The 15,060-nt window shown below is 36.9% G+C and overlaps 1 long non-coding RNA gene across 2 annotated transcripts in view; it reads left to right on the plus strand.

The window, feature by feature from the left end:
* The window catches only part of LOC110401534, a 37,387-nt gene continuing 29,443 nt past the window's right edge, over positions 7,117-15,060 (plus strand). For both annotated transcript variants that reach the window (XR_002440412.1, XR_002440413.1), the window contains exon 1: positions 7,117-7,189. This is a non-coding gene — a long non-coding RNA (uncharacterized LOC110401534). The remainder of the gene's footprint in view (positions 7,190-15,060) is intronic.

A 15,060-nucleotide genomic window follows, 5' to 3' on the forward strand; every position in this document is an offset into this window, starting at 1 on the left:
ATAAAAGAAAACTCACAAGCACATACGAACACTTCTGTGTGGAGTTTAAACATTTAACAGTGGAGTGACATTTTAGATTAAAAACATATGTAAAAAGTAATGTATTGACTCGTTGGGAAATTGTAACTAAAATTTTCATTCACTGGAAATCCCTTCCTTCCCCTGTATGGTGATGCAGAGAGGAGCCCAGTGCAAATACAGCAGGAGGCTGGCAGCATGGCAAGTGGATAGTGGCTGCCTTTATTTCTAATGCATGTCGTGGCATTCAGTAATGTGCTTGGTCTGTGGAGTTGATGTATGTATCTAAACCTAAACAGGATGAAAATAGGAAGAAAATGGTTTACAGCACTTCTGTTAGTCCATGGCACATTCTGTTTGCAGGTCAAAATAATTTAACGCTCAGTAGGATTATGGATGGCAGTAGCTTTTGTGAGCAGGGGGCTCTGTTCCGTGACAGGAGCTCAAACAGACTCTTCTGTGGCAATAACATAAGAAAAAGCAGCTTGGGTGATCAGAAGTGTTAGAGAAGCAGCACACCACATCAGCAGTTACACCACTGCTACTACCCCACTCTCTGAAAGCTTGTACGCCAAAAGCTTCCTTGAGGGCCATGCCCTGCCGTATTCCTTTCCTTTTCCCTGAGGAGGATCCCCAGCTCTGCTGCCTAATTCCTGCCAGACTTTTTTATCCCCAGAAGAGGAGGGGGAAGCTTTGACTTGTTTTCAGAAGTGTCTTAGAAGTTTTCGGGGGTGAGACTAATGAATTTACCAACAGACTTGGGCTAACTGTCATCCCACTAAGGGCGATGACTGTTATTCTTGTATTGTATTAACTTGTATTATTCTGTTTATTTATGCAGAATTGATTGCATTAATTCTAGTCAGTTACTAATCCAATTTCCAATACTGAGAACTGACATTTCAAATAATTTCACTGGACTGAGATTATTTTGGCCTTTAAGTATCTGCTCATCTGAACTTGATATAAGATGGATACAATAGACTTCAATTTTGTTGAGGATATGGATAAATAAATAAGTAAATAGGAAAAAAAAAAAAAAAACAACCAACAACCACAAAGGTGCCCAAAACAAAAACAATTGCATTGGGCACCTTTGTGGGGCCAGGCCAAAGCTGGGCCAGGCCTTAGGTCTGCAGATGGGCCTGGCTTGTCAGGGTCCAGGGCTAGACCCAAGGATGTGAAGCAATGGGAGCTGGATCTCAGGCAGGAACAAGCATGGAAACCTCAACTATACAAGCAGCTCCACCGGGCAGGACTGGGCCTTATCCCATGGCTCCTGTAGGCTCTGAATGGACACTGAGCCTCTATGGCCAAATCCCTATGAGGGGTCCTTGCATCTCTGGAGGAAATTATGGCATTCACTAAACTAAATGCTTGGTAGTGAGTACTTCCATAAATATTTATGTGTAAATTTACACCTTGTCACAGCATAACGTGCTGTTATGCAGCATTACTGTCTTGGGATTTGACTGAATCAATGGAACTTGTGCTAACAATAAAAGTCTGTGGGATCACTGTATAAATATCCTATACTATTACCCTCTGTTTATGTCAGACTATCGCTCTAAGCGAGAAAAAAAAAGAGTGGATAAAATCGTAACCTGGTGTTTGAAGCTAAGATTTAAAAACATCACCTCATCTGCTGTATGCTACTACATTACTTGCACAGTCGATAAAGGCATTGTGATCCTTGTAAAAAGAAAACCTTGCATTCCTTTCCTTGGGCATACTTGTTCTGGTAGCTATGAAACAGTAGAATTTCCCACTATTTGCGAAGAGTGAAGCTGAACACATGAGAAAGTTTAAGAACAATGACATAGTGTTTGTTCTTTCTTAAAAGCAGTTAAGAGTATAAACCCATGTAGTGCATCTTCAGCACCAGCAGTAGATAGGAGTCTTTCTGCTTTGGGGTCATTAAGCTAGACAATTTCCCCTAGACAATTTCCTTGAAGCTAACTTGGGTGAGATTTATTTGATTTACTTTTCTTTTTTGAACAAGCTCCTCCTTATGACCAAATACAGACCAATGATATGAATCTATGAGTAGGCAGCTTGACACTGGCAAGTTCCTGAACTCCAAAGAAACTCTTTTTTGAGTGGGGAAAGGGGCAGCGTGAAGTGGCATATAATGTGGCCAGTAATGAAAAGCGGAGAGTAGGAAATGAAATAGGTCACCACATGGAGTGGAGAATTTCAAAGCTAGGCAAAAAATGGGGAATAATAAATGTGAGTGAAAAAAAAAACTTGGAAGATTTTTAATGATTCATAATTGATAAGGCAGAGGTATCTGCCCTCTACATAAGGTGGCATAAATGAAGAGCAGAACATGTTACAGTTTGAAATGCATTAATGTTGCTGACTTTAAGATCTCAGTGTCAAAGCAGTTTTTGTGAAGTGATGCTGCTAAAAGGGGCAAATATTTCTAGATGCAACCATCTAGATCTGATGTTTCAGTCCTTTCTGAAAACTGCACCAATGACAGGATGCCTGATAGACAAGTAATACTGTCCTCAGACAAAGTCTAGTCACAAACTCCAAAAGCTTCATCCAACAAGCTTATGAGATAGCTACTGTAGGGTTGAAAACTGCTAGTATGTGAAATATTGATACATATTCTCCAATTTTGAATTTTTATGATTCAATGATTTTTACATAAGAAGAGCTTCATGCAAAACCTGTGAGGAGCTTTGTGTGGGGCCTTCTGTCTTTAGCATGGGGATCCCATCAGGGTCTGTGGTGGATCCTGGGGATGACCAGGCTGTGGCCAACATCTGTCAGTGTCCCTTGCCTATCTTGGTTCACTTCGCTGGGGTTTGCAGGATTGGGTGGGTCAAGGAGGGAAGTCGCCGCACTGCCACGGTGTCCCTATGGTCTGAGCCTGAGGTTTAAGAGTCACTGCATGGGAGATACTGAAGGAAAATGTGTCCTAGTTTTATCTTTTCAATTGATGTAGGTAGATGAAAAGATCTGAGGAAGGTCTTTGGCTGAGTCAGAAATGTTGGGAGTTTGAGGCCTGAAAAGTGATGGAAAGATGGGAGAGAAGGCAGTGAAAAGAATATATTAAGGGAGAAAAAGTCACCTTTGTCAAACCAAGAATGTACTATACAAGTGAATCTTCTAAGGGGAAAATATTAAAACTACAAAGAGCAACACTAAGTGAATTTAAATCTGAACAGAAAACTACAGTAAGCTTTTACTGTATACTACATGTGGGAAATGGAGAAAGGAATAGCAGTGAAGGTAAGGCTGAAAAAAACCCCTCAGCTCTGTCCAAACACTGCTAAGCTACTGTTTTGTTGTTTGTTTTTCTGTGATTAAATCTTTAATTTGAAGTTTTCAACTTTAATAGTACTGGAAATATGCTACTAAATTCTTTCTTAGGGGAAAAATAAGAAAAGGAGGGATTCTTATACACTGAGGACCCACACCAACAGAATCAATCACTCTTACATGCTACAAAACCTTAAAACAAGCAAACAACAACAACAACAAAAAAAACACACAAAAAACGAAACCCTCAGGCTCCTCAAAGGTTTGATCAAGTGTGCATCTATGCTGACGCTTTGCAGTGCCTCTGACTGAGGCTTCTGAAATCATGCAGGCACCCAGACCTACAAAGCTTTTATTTTCTATCTCTATCTCTAGAGGTCACCTCATGCTTCAATACATAAGCATAGTCGTAGTGGGGACTTGATTGCAAAAACAACAACAAACAAAAACAAAACAAAAAACAACAAAACACTTAATGGAACACAACTGAATCCAGTACATGGAGAAGAGAATCAGGGTAGAGGTTACAATAGCTGACAGTGCTTCAAGTTCTCCCATCTAGGGGGGTAGACTATTCTACGACTATAAATAGTAAAGCTACTGATCAAACAGGGTCTGAATGCAGAAGTCAATTATGAACAAAACTATAAGAAAGAATATATTTAGAAACAAACAAAAAATAAAACCCACAATAAAGTAGAAAGAATTATTGGATATCTCTCTGGAAAGCAACCAGGCTGGATAAGTTCCAAAAGTCTGGGTGGCTAATTGTTTTGTGAGTAATAGAATTATAGAATCTTTTAGGCTGGAAAAGACTCTTAAAATCATTAAGTCCAACTATCAAGTAACACTACAAGTCCATGACTAAACTGCGTGTCTAAGCAATACATCCACACATTTCTTAACTATCTCTGGGGATGGCAACTCCACTGCTTCCCCAGGCAGCCTATTCAAATAATTGAGATACTAGATAAAATATTGAGACTGCAGATTTTTCTACTAGGGAGATATCCTGTTACTCCAGCATTAACATTGGTTTAGTCAGCTGTAGAGATTATTGTACAATAAAGTATTCCCCAGACAGAGAAAAAGTTGAATGAAGTATATTGCAGCCCACCACTGCATTTTCAAACTGAAAAATTCCCAGCACTGAAGATATCTGTTTCTCGGAATCAAAGAGACTTTGAGTAAATTCCTTTAACAAGGTTTATCTTAGGAAATAGACTATAAGACCTAGAGGCTTTATGGTTGTGCTTGGGTTTTTGCTTTTCCTTTTTTTGTGTTCTACCCCTTTCCCAAGAGTGGTTCTGCTCTGTCCCAAAAACTGTTGAAGAATGTTTTAGGCAGAAACTAAGATGTTAACTTTCAATAAGAAAAAATCTTGTCTTAAGTTTGCACTTAAAAAGATGAAGGAGATGATGGTGAGGATTTAAAAAATTCTGGCTGCTTATTACTCTGTTTGGTACAATGAGATGATCAGAACAATACTAATACTATAACTACTAACTATAACCAATTCCCACTAATTCATTGTCAGAACTACAGATAATGCTAACAGTTTAGATGCTTAGTTATATATGCCTTCTAACAGTTTGTCTTAAATTCATAAAAATTCTTACCTTTTATTTAATCTGTATAACAAGCAATTTTTTAGCAGTTTTTTGACATCGCTTTTTTTTACATCATTTTTTTGATCTCTCATCATTTCAACAATTTGATTAAACTATTCACATAGTTGCTTTATGGATATGGTGCTTAGTGTTCAAATGTTTTATTGTCTCCTTATTGTTTTCTCTGCTGTAAAATGTCTTGGAAGAAGAAACGTCATTATCTGAAAAATGATTCTTGTAAGATTTTAGAGAAAAGAGTGCCTTGATGAAGTAGTTTTACTGCTGACCTCTCTTTAGTTTCAGTGCTTCATGCTATTTTCAATGTCCCTGATGGATACAAGCATTTCAACAGAACTTTATTTCAAATAAGATATCAACAGAACACTAGTAGTTCTTTTGTACTGGAACCGCAGAAATAAAATTCTAACAAAACACCCTATTCTCTTCTATCTTTAGTTTTATATTAGTATTATGTTGTGATTCCTCTTCCAGGTCTAGTTCAAGGCAGAACTAGATACACCTCTATACAGGAAAAAATGGGTATTATATTCAGGCTCCTACTAAGTTTTTTCTTGTCTTGATCTGAAGTAAAATAAGTCATCATGTAAAAATACTGTATTCTGGAAGAGATCCAAATTGCTCAAAACATTGACTACTTCTAAGAGGATTAGATGCTTATGGGGAGAAATAGCCATTCTTCCTGTGTTGACCTTAGTGGTGGTATTTCACAGATACCTGTGGATGAAAGCTGAAGGAAAATAACAAAACCTCTGTTTACAGGGGAGTTAGTAGCTGTGAGATGTGAGGCTTTTAAATCAAAACAGTGGGCTTTAATAGACTTCTTTAAAATTTGAGATCACAAAACAAACCCTTAGTTTTTAAAAAGAAATGCTACTACTTCAGAGTCCAAAATGCTCTATTAAGTTCATAAGATAATTGAGGGAAAAAAATATACAGGAAATGTGTTTTTTCTCCCTTCTTATTGAGCAGAAATATAACAAATATGGTTGCATATCTGACTGTCCATTCTCATAGAAAAATTCTTATTGATTTCAGGGAATTGAATCAGAAATGAGTAGCACTTGCCCAGCACACATGCTGTATTAAGATTTATACACAAAGTCTTTTTTTTTTCATTCTTTCTTTAAGGTAATCAACTCTTTGCCTTCTAGAATAAGTGTATGCCTTTTCTAACACTAGTAGGAATACTGCAGGATGTTCAGAACATGAGAGCTTTTCTCTAGTTTGTTCAGTTTTGTATCTCCATGGAGATCATTTACACTCTGAAGCTTTCCTAAGTGCTTTATGAACCTTAAGTCATTCAGAGGCTAAAGTAGATCTGAGTGATTCTTCTGCAAGTCATTGATCCACAGTTTCCAAGTGCAAGTTTGCATAGACATGAAGAAGATGTGAAGTGACTGCTAGTACTTTTCTTCATGATTTTCTCAGTAGTATATTTTCTCCTAGGAAAACATGGAACAAAAGGTTAAAGTGCCTAAAATGTATGAAAAATGTTCTCCTTAAAGTCTGGATAGACAACTTCAAGCTCGAGCACTGAATGTACACAGAAAAGTCCTATTGTGTTATCTTAGTTTTCATCAGTCAGTGTAAAAAGATTGAACATCCTTACAGCAAGGACACACTGCTGGCTCATGCTCAGGTCCTTTCCTTAGAGTTGCTCCTAGCCTGACAGTGCACATGAAGGGATTCTTCTTTCCAGTGCTTTGTATTTCTTCTCTTTTAACTTCTTTCAGTTCATGTCTAGGCTTCTGTGTGTAGCAACTCTGACTTTCAGTAAATCGACTAGTTCCTCAAGCTGGTGTTATCTGCTAACAGTGTGCTGTGTTGCCTCCTTTAGATAGTCAATAGCAAAAAGGTGCTAAACAGAGTGGGGCACGGTATAAACCCCTGCAATATTTAATTTGTCACAGGCATCCAAGTAAAGTACAATCCATTAATCATTACCTTTTGAGCTTGGTCATTCAAACAGCTGTTTTTTTAAAATCCGTTTAGCTGTCTGCCCATCCAAACTCTTATGTTCTATCTTGAATACACTGATATTGTGGGAGATATTTGAAAGCCTACCATAAAACATAATCCAGAAAACATAACTTTCATGTAAGAGGCTATCCATTTTTCTTCCATTACAATGTGACATAAGGTAGAAACTCAGTTTTCAATGTTTCACAGTTAATACTCTGTTTGTTTTTTTTGTAGGTATGTCATTGTGTGTTTATAGAGGTATGAAAAATGACCTGGCTCAGAAAACCTTAATGAAGCTAACTCAGGTGAGTATACGTTACAGAAACTAAACGTTGCTCAGATGTTCTAAATGTTAAATGGTAAATGTTGCACTGAGTGAGGTCGTTAGTGGGCATGGAGGTGGTGGGTTGTTGGTTAGATGATCTTAGAGGTCTTTTCCAACCTTAATGATTCTATGATTCTTTTCCAACTTTAACCATAGAACCATTAAGGTTGAAAAAGACCTCTGAGGTCATCTAGTCCAACTGTCCATCTACCACCAGTATTGTCCACTAAACCACAGAATCATAGAATCATAGGGTGGCTTGGGTTAGAAGTGACCTTAACAGTCTTCACGTTTCAGTCCCCCTGCTGCAGGCTGAGTTGCCAGCCACTAGATCAAGCACCGGATCAGATTGCCCAGGGCCCCATGCAGCCTGGCCTTAAACACCTCCAGGGATGGGTCATCCACAACCTGGGCAGCCTGTGCCAGCACCTCACCACTCTCTCAGTGAAAATCTACCCCCTGACATCTAATCTAAATCTCCTTTCCTTTAGTTTAAAGCCATTCCCCCTTATCCTATCACTATCTACCCTTGTAAAATGTTGATTTCCCTCATGTTTATAAACTCCTCTGACAGCGACCTTCAAACCAATTTCTTATTCAATGAATAGTACATCCTTCAAATCCGTATCTTTCCAATTTAGAGAAACCATGTCCCCAAGTACAACATCTACATGGTTCTTGAACACTTCCAGGGACAATGACTCCACCACCTCCAAAAGCAGTCTGCTCCAGTATCTCAAACTCTGTCAGAGAAGAGTTTTTTGCTAAGATCTAACCTGAACCTCCCTGGTGCAACTTGCGGCATATAGTTCTATAAATTGCTGCGGAAAAGACAGCTTCTGGTTCCTGCATTAAGTGCATGCTCCTAACTAGCTGGTCCTTTTTGTCACATTTTCTGTGGAACATAAGAAATTATTATTTTAAAACTTCTGGCTTCTCTTAAGTAATACATCCTGGCAAAAGCTGAATTAGTATATAATCTCTCTGTAATATCAACACTTAGAGTTTTTACGCGTATTTTCTATTTGATGATAGCTGGTATAATGACAGAGCTAAATGTCAAGTGCAGTTACCTGGCATAGCACTCATCTGTCTGTGCAACACAACTTACGAATACAAGAGCAGTATTTACATAAATAATTCCCAGCTGGTGTTAGTGAAGCTTAGTTCCAGGCTTTGGCTCAGCTGGCAATCTGTTTCACTGGACATTGCCCAGACCTTTCTACTTTTCTCCAGCTATTTAAAGGAAATTGAGTGAAGATGTATGGAAGAAAAGGAATAAGTTCTTTCATTTTTATAAGGTCTGATCCAATTTTGCATGAAAATATTACTGCGGGCTTTTCAATTTGTTCAGTGAGAAGTACGGTCAAGGACAAAACATGAGACTCTTTCTATGTGAAGCTAGGATTACTTCAAGAGTAACCTTGGATATAGTTGGAAAAATGCTCAAGTGTAACAGCTGAAATTAATTTGAATTGGCTATTACGTCTTTATGAAATAATTCAGAGAGGAAATGTAAAGAAAAGACATGAGTACAAGTAAGCCAAATTATGACCTGGTATAAGTAGGTTCAGATCCCTTGGCTTATTCTACTTTGTAGTATTCTTCATTTTGACCTTTGGAGATATAATTTATCCAAAAGGAATCAATTTAAGTTCTTTTTATGTGCAATTCAAGTTATTTCACTTATTCACAGTTTGTTTCATTGATGAAAGAGAAAGAAAACACCAAAGTAGTGTTATGCATTGCAGTTTTTCCCTGCTTTCAGTAGCTGTCTTTACTGATGAGTTATCTAAAGAAGGTGAATTGCTTTCTTTTCTGTTTCCTTAATACTTCCCTATCTTTCCAAAGTAATTGTAGTAATATGTACAAATCTATCCAAGGGATTTCAATTCAAAAGTGAAGTTTATAGCTTGAGCAGCTGCTCCCCTCCTGCTCCCTACTTTTTTCTTGACTATGGTTAGGGGTTGGTTGGCTGTTTTTCTACAGAGGAAATGGTGGTTAGCATACGAGTTTGTTTTAAAATGGAGCAAGCATTTTTACATAAGCTCTCCCATATATCAGACCCCAATGCAGGCAAAATCTCTGCAGTAAATGTTTGCACAAAGGTGTAACTAGTTGCCAATAAGAGACCAGACTGAATAGAAAAGTTTATTTTGTTATTTGGTTTCACAATATTGATTTTGAAGTTTTCATCTGTCGTTGTGGCTGGACTAGGTTCTGCCTGTTTTCTTCCATGCTATTTGAAATTTTCCAATCTGGCCCTGTAAATACACAATTATTTGAACACAGAAAGAAAAGGAGGATAGTATGTTGACTTGGTAAACAGAACATTCTATGATGTGGTGAAAGATTGAGCTTCGTGTCTCTGCTCTCTGGAACAGATCTAACCCCTAGGCAGTTGAGCATCTTTGGACAGGGTCTCAAAAATAACTCAGCCAAATTGTTTACTTTTTCTCTTTTCTCTCTTAATCTATCTAGTGAATATTTTCATTTAGTTGGTGCTCCTATAGAACTGGAAACATTATCTTCCTTTTTTTCTTTTTTCCCCCTGTTTCTCACCTCTCCTGCAAAATAAAGAGCACTGTAAACAAATGTGGAAATTTTCTCCTTTCTTCTACTTCATAAAAGAGGTACAACAAGAAAGGAAGTAGCAATATAAGGAAAATGCTGTAATTAAATAGCTTGGAGTAGAAACTGAACTTCAATTTTTAAGCCTTGTGTTCAGAATATTTTCATGTTCATTTTCATTCTATGCCATGCATGAAACATGAGTTTTACACTGAAGTAAATTTTTCTTCCTCTTCTTTCTGTCACACTTGCTCATAAATACTTCAGTGGAAAGCAAAAGTTTAGTGCTTAGAGGAATATTCTGTCTTCATTAGATTCAGTGTATAATTGGCATGACTGCTTTTGTACGCTTTTCATTGTAACTTATACATGATGTTTTATGAACAAATCATAAACCCTGAAATTACTATGAGTATAAAAACTGCATCCACCCTAGATGGTCAGCTAGCTCCAATGTTTTAGAAACAGACATATTATTATATCAGTTTGAGTGGTACTAATGCAGCATGCATCTGCCCTGTTAAAATTCAGCTTCAGAGAACTGATCTATGGTAGGCTGAGTTGCTTTGGAATAGTTTACAGGCCTCAGGAATAAACAGCAGCAAATGCACAGGAGGTGCTGTGATGTACTTCTCTGTGCTCCAGACTAACTGAGCACAGTTAAAGGTAAGTTAAATCGATGATCTGAAAGAAAACAAGGAAAATTCAGTTCTGGGTTACTGGTGCGTGGTTGCACCAGTGTAGAATTTCTATTCAGCTTGGGTTTGTGCTCACTTTGGTGTTTCCCGCAGAGGGAACATTACCACCTAGTGGTTGGCAATAGTGAATGTGAGAAGAGAATTGCACACTGCTATGTATGATTACTAGGTGTTTGTGTTGAGAAGTCTGCCCACCATATGCAGAGGCTTAAGTATCTGAAAGATGAAAACTGACAGGTTTCACTTTGGTTTTGTCTGTAAGTAAAATTACATCATTCTCAATGTGTACCTTCAACAAGAAAATGTGGAACAAAAGGAAAGTACATTTGTATTTGTGATCAGAAATTTGTTTTCCTCAGATGAGCTACAATAGCATAACTATTTCTGTGCAGACATGTAGTGCTGCTAAGTAGGCTTTGTATGAAAGATGGAGGAGCTTCAGTGTGCACTCTGCCTGGTGAGAACTGGGGGAACACCTCTGCTGGGGGGCTGGTTTGGCTTAACGTGACTAATAAAAGCACAGGAACTGAATTTGTTTCATTTGTGCTCTACCAAAATGTTGGTTAAGAACAACAGCAAGTTTTTAACTTAGTATTAAGTGGAACAGTGAATTCAATTTTTTAAGGATTTTTTTTATTCCTTAAAAAGAGTCTTCACAAAATTCGATTTCTCTTACGCTGACTGTCCAGGTTTGTTACTTGATGCTATGCAGTCTGATGAATCAATTCATTCAAAATACATGAAATGAGATGGGTTTTGATTCTCTGAAATAGTTGGTATATGTGCGGTCAAATTTGAGTTCTCTACGTATTCCTTACATCTTGGGGAAAAAATGTATTAAGTATTTTTTTTTCCCATTTCATTTGAAAAATCAAATCAGTCAAGTGAATGGGGAGGGAAGAAGGCAGTTTTATTCTTGGTATTCCTTATCATCCCTCCATGTTCTCATTGAAGAAAAAAGAAAGCATATGAAGGAAGGAGTTTAAAAGAGGATTTTTTTTTCCTAGACAATGTTTTTCGTATATGAGGAAACTTTTTTCACTGTTAACATCTTTGAAAAATCAATCAAGAGAATTAGATAAAAATGTGCAACTACAGAAGAAGATTTTCTCTAAGTTTAAGCTGTAATATTTACTGCAGCTATTATCATTAATGTGATGATTTTTCAGATAATTGATTTTCAGAGGTTGTCATAGAATAGTCTGACAAGAGCTGCCATGAGCAGACAGCAGCTTGAAGAGCAAATGCCATGCTTTTTGTGTCTTTGAAGGCATCACCTACTGCAACTTGTTGCTGCCTCCAGGTCTTGCCCACATCACCAGTGAGTCTGGATTCTCTTGAATGTCAGTGTCTCTGAACAGCCAGTAAGTACAGATAGTTCTGGCAAGAAGAGCAAACTAGAAGATGAAGTAGAGAAGCTCTGTTTTATCATAAAGAGCAAATTGTAGATAAGAAACTGGGATAAAAATACCTATATCCACTCTTATGTCTGTATACATGTATTTAAAGAAGAAAAAGGCTTGAGACTGCGTTTAATTCATGTCAAGAAAGTGAGGCTAAACACTCATTATGAATACTGAAACCAATTCTACTTAAGAATATATGTATTTCCATGCTTGGCGTGGTCTTCAGAATGTCTTATTCTCAGCTTGTGTGTTTTATTTTCTTATGGACCACTCTTAAACATTCTGCATACTGCAAATGCTCTAAATTGTATATAAGACTTGTCTCTTGTACAGTGCAAATACAAGCATTTTCTCATGAAAAGATCCCAGATTTATACACATTTCTCTGCATATATACTCAAGGATAATGCAAAGGAGAAGTAGCTGGAGTTTCAAAAATGAGAGCTGAAGCAATTTTATTGCTTCGGTAAAAAGAAACTTAAAGCGATTACAAATACCCAAGGGACTTGATAGGTGTGTAAAAGGGGAGGCGAGAGATTTTAAGCAATTATGAAGTTGCTTTATCAGAAGAGCTGGTATCGCATCTTGCTAGAAATTTAAACCTCTCAGAACTAATCTAAAATGTTCTTTGTAGTGTAAAAGACTCTACAAATAAAATCCAACAGGTTCCACACACTGTTGTGTAGTGGTTTGTGTAAAGTCTGGCTTTTTTCTTTCTGATAGCTGTTCAAATTCCATTTATTTCTAGAGAAACTTCAGAGATCGCTGTATGTTCAGTACAAAACAGGAGAAATTACTGGGAATGTTGTTGTTTCTTGAAGGGAAAAAAAGTCTCAGATGAAAGAAAGCTGGAAAAAAAATAGGAAAAATCCAGTAATTACATATGCCATTTTTTTTTTGAAAGCCAAACTAAACAGTATTCAAATTCAAATACTGTAATACTGTTTTTTTGTTTGTTTGTTTGTTTGTTTGTTTGTTTGTTTGTTTTTGTAACCCTCTCTCTATTTGACCCCTAGCCTAGGAGGCAATAGATCTGTAAGAGCAGTTTGGAAAATCTAGACATTTTTCATTCCTTGTTCAGCTGAATCTCTGAGTCAAAAGACCAGCAACATGTTGCTGCATGAAGTGTGTTCAGGGAGTCCAGAAGCTAATTTTATATTTATGGAAGACTGAATGCTGAAGAAAACTCTTTAAAGAGTGGCCAAGATTAAATGAAACTGAAAAAAACTCACCATTCATTCAGACGTTGACAGTATATTTCTGGCTAGCCATTTAATATAAACTTCTTCTAAAACTAATTGCCTTTTTATTTTAACAGTTCTCATTGGCCAAAGAAAGTAGTTGCTGTAATTATTGAAGAGATAGCGAGAAGCCTGTGAATAATCTTCATTACTAAGAAAAGGCTTCCCGAGCATATGTGCTAATAAACCGTTAATCAAAGATTTCGTCTGGTTTTCCTAATGGCAGGTTCTTTATATAGTTGACTGCATCATCAGCAAATGAGTATCAGTGACTGCAGCAAAATCCAGTGCTGAAAGGGTTTGAAATGATAGATGGTCCAGTAGTACAAGGCTAATTGTGTTGTGTTTGGTAAATGTGTATTAAGTGTTTCCTAGTTATTATCTAAATAACCATCAGTAATAGAAAATCTTTATTTTTTTCTAGTGAAGAAAAGAGTGACTAGGAATGTGGCTTTTTTTATGTATGAGAAAATAATGAGACACTGTTTTGGATGCATCCTATCATCAGATATAGATGCATCCTAATTTAACTAGATTATACTAATATATACTTGGTTGGCTGCTACAAGACTTGAGCACATCCAGAAGCATAAATGGCTACTAGCTGTGGCACTGAGTTCTTGCTGAAGACTGGCAGTCCACAGAGCCATGTTTATGGTTTCATCTATATCAATGTTGTTTGTCCATTCCTTTTCATCATGGGGTTGCAGGGAGGGTGTGCTTACAAGGGACTCCCAGTCCACTTGTGTGAAATTTCCTCCTGTATTTGGATTTTAAGAGGAGGAGTATTTGTTTTTTAACTAAATTTCAATGATTTGTTTTGACAGTTACTTGGTTGGTTGTTTTTGGTAGGGTTCCCCCCATTCCATGTTCTTGAAGTAATCCCTTCTTAATCCTCCTCTTTCTATTTATCTTCTTACTTTTTGGTTTTGGTTGCACATTGTGGTTGACGTATCCTAAAGTACTTCAGGATCTGTATATCCTTTGCAAAGATTTTTCTTGTTTGTGATCAGTACATTCCTTCCCTGTGCCCTTAGCATAGGCAGCTACAAATCTCTTCAGTTTAGGAAGTACTGCTTCAAGCTTAAAATCAACAGTTTGAATTGAAACAATATTTTTTACTATGTTGGTTCTCAAAAGATTCAGGGGCAGGAGACAGTACTAAGGGAAGATGTAGGAAAATAAATACCAACAGGATTATTTATTTATTTAACCAATGAGCTGAAGTGAGATTTTTAGGCCTCAGCTTCATGAATGGGAATTTATCATTGGACAGTTTTTGGGAGAAAAATATCTATGGTGTCCATTCTCACAAAATTAAGTAATTACTGATAAGTTTGAAATAAGAAAATGTATACAGCCAAGTAGTGTTTATTGGGACACTTTCTTCTCTCTATTAAGCCTTTATTGTCTTTTACTTCTATTAATACATGAATGAAATATTGAAGATTCTTCTAGATTTGTTTTCAAATTTCTAATGGATCATTTAGTTGTAACTGCAGCACAAACTTTCTTCATTATATATATATATATTATATTTCTTCATTATAAAGCAATTCTTTTATTATAACAATTGATTAATATTGTTACTCTTGACCAATGACCAAATTAGTCTGTTGCTTCTTCAGAAAACATTGGTAATGGTATTACTCTGGTAGTTAGTTATCAAATCCAGGAAAATTGAAAAAGATTTGATTTGTGTTGTCTGTTTGACTTAATGGATCCAAGATTTTTTACCAGAGGATTCTCTTGAAGTCAAATCAGATTTTGCTTATGCAAACATACATATGCTTCCTTGCACACTCTTTGCTGAAACAAAATATGATGTAGGCTTGGAAATTGAAAGATTGAAATACAGATCTACTGGTATTGTAGAATTCTAAAAATTCAGAAAGGCATACCCTGCCTTAATGTACCTGAATGTCCTTTTCTGAA

The sequence above is a fragment of the Numida meleagris genome, chromosome 1 (genome assembly GCF_002078875.1).
Source record: "Numida meleagris isolate 19003 breed g44 Domestic line chromosome 1, NumMel1.0, whole genome shotgun sequence".
NCBI classification, from domain to species: Eukaryota; Metazoa; Chordata; class Aves; order Galliformes; family Numididae; genus Numida; species Numida meleagris.